Source organism: Rhinichthys klamathensis, unplaced genomic scaffold (assembly GCF_029890125.1).
Source record: "Rhinichthys klamathensis goyatoka isolate OS25496 unplaced genomic scaffold, OSU_Roscu_1.1 h1tg000989l_1, whole genome shotgun sequence".
Taxonomy (NCBI): Eukaryota; Metazoa; Chordata; class Actinopteri; order Cypriniformes; family Leuciscidae; genus Rhinichthys; species Rhinichthys klamathensis.
Window position 1 is genome coordinate 109,327 of NW_026607292.1, and position 2,545 is coordinate 111,871.

The window sequence follows — 2,545 nt, forward strand, 5'->3', positions numbered from 1 at the left end:
TTCTGATTTTTCAGAGATTTTTTTGTACCTTTTTTGGCTCTTGTGAAGCTCGCAGGAAGCACCAGAGTATCACCAGCAGTATTTTGGACAACTGACATATAAGACTAATGGCAAACAACTGTTTTAGAGCACTAAAATGACAAGCAAAAAGCTTAAAAAATGCAAGAACATAGTCTGCATTTTGTACCGAATTTGCCCAATGCTGCCACGCACGCTATGAGTGAGAAGTAAACGCACCCAGAATTATGTGTCCTGAGTGTCAAAATGTTTATTGGTCTGAGATTTGGGCAGTGAAGGGTTGAGGAAGAACCTTCGTATTCATTGTGGAATAAAAAAAAAATTTAGAACAGTTTTTTTTAAACTGATTTTTTTCTCCATATTTTTCAGCTTTCTCAATAGGTTTAAGCTGTGCTTTCTGAAAGCTACAATTCATAAATCTAGCATGCTTTTATGCAGACACCTGAATACCTTTACTGTATTATATGAACAGCATGATTATTAAAAGGTCCTTTTTTGTTTTTAATGAAATCATACTTGGTAGACAGTTTAGACAAAATATTTCATATTGTAAGTCTTCATAATATTCTAGACCAATTTAAATCAGTATGTTTTCTCATTTTGATATTCTTTTCCTCTTACTCTTACCTCTTACTAACCGTGTTACCACTAAAAAGCTACATTCCCCTTAATGCATAACATTACCTATCAAAATCATCTGTATTCTGTCATCTAGAAATACTGTCTGTTATCACCTTTTTCATGTTATCATTTGTATATTTTCATGTTTACTTTTCTCGTGTTACAAACCTTACTAATTGCTTTTGTCACGGTTTATTTGAATATTCCTGCATTTAATGTGTTTTTCATCCATACAGCTCTGTGCTTACAGGCAGCTTTGAGGTCATTTGCAACAAACAATTAAGTGTGAAACTGATGCTAATGCATCAAGGTAACTGTACAACATGAAAATGATTAAATTTGAACAATTATTAAAAGGTACACGATTTAACTTTTGGCCCTCTAGTGGTTAAAAAAAACCTGGATTTTGCGGAAGAACATATGTTTGGTTGTGCTTTGCCTCTGCATGAATGTGCAGTTGAATATGGTTCTTTCTCATAAATAAAAAAGAGATAGATTATCCTACTGCTCATAAAGCATTCACTACTAGGCTTATACACGAAGAGGTTCGAGATTTAGCATGCTCCATGTCAACCTTTCTGCAACATTGTGACAACAAAAGTCGCTCCTACACCATACACGCGTCAAAGTAGCCAGAGCAACTTTTCTCTATTTACGGATATGACAAAACACACATAGGTGAGCGTGTGTATGCGATTTCCCGCGAAAACCATCCTGCTCGGTCTAAAATATAAACACTTATAATAGGCTTACCATAGTTAATCAAAGACAAAAACACGTTTTGGAAGAAGGACTGATGTGGACATTTAAAGTGTTAATTTTGAACATAAAAAGTTACATAGTGTACCTTTAATATGGCTATGCATAGGAAACTTCAAATCAGTGTTATTTACTGTGTACAGCTATACAGATTATCAAGATGAAGCTATGAAGCAATTATTATGCCCATTATGATGATTAAATGACACTCAGTTAATTTCCTTAAAGGCTGCAAATAAGAATGTGTCAATGTCACATTGATTGAGGTTCCAAGAGGAATTTGCTGGGTAGACTACGGTGCTTTTGGTACATGATGCCACATAATGGATACTTGATTATTCCCATCCTGAAGCGGTTTATATTATCGATGATTTAATTTTCCAGTTCACTGCAAATGTTCTCTCATTCAAAGCAGAATAAAATAAACACAATTTAACCTCTGGATGATCTTTTGCATGTGCCAGCCCTGTACTGTAGAGCATCTCTGATGCTGGACATGATCTCAAACTAAATCTCAAGTACTTGATGTTTTTGATACTGGAAATCATTGGTACAGCCACTTGCTCATTCATGATTCAACAAAAATGCAGGAATGTCTGATTAACTGCACTTTAAAATTGCTGCAATGTTTTGACAGACATTTCTTATCATTTTAACATGAGTCATATCAGTGCTGTCAAAACAATTATCTCAGCCATCAGAACAGATTTTACTCTAAAACCATCCTAGCCATACATTAACGCAAAATATCTACCACATTGTTTTTTTAAAGATGAAAATTATAAACATAAAAACTGGGGTAAATTAGCATTTTGAGAAATTAATTGTTTTCCTAGCATGAACCATAAAATGCAAGCTAATCTATTAATTAAATTAAACAATTGAATTAAATCAAATTTTCTATAGGAGAGATTGACACTAAGGAAATATTTTTTAACAGCCATCAGCATCGTAAATCCAGCAAAGATTTTTTATATTTTCATTTTTTATGTATATTTAACACAATTTAAATTTGCATCAAATTACAAAAAAACTAGTTAACGCTGCTGTCAGGGTGTTTCAAATACAGCGTCTATGACAATAAAAATTGACGTCTTTCTCTCTTCTGACTGCCGTTATCAATCTCTCTCTATTTTTTTCCTTTTTA

General features: G+C 33.4%; 1 long non-coding RNA gene across 1 annotated transcript; it reads right to left on the reverse strand.

The window, feature by feature from the left end:
* Positions 1–380: 380 nt before the first annotated feature.
* On the reverse strand, positions 381–1,486 carry LOC130078811 (uncharacterized). Its single transcript, XR_008805973.1, has 2 exons — positions 703–1,486; positions 381–666 (listed from the first exon to the last, which is right to left on the reverse strand). It is a non-coding gene; the product is annotated as an uncharacterized LOC130078811 (long non-coding RNA).
* Between the last annotated feature and the right edge of the window lie 1,059 nt (positions 1,487–2,545).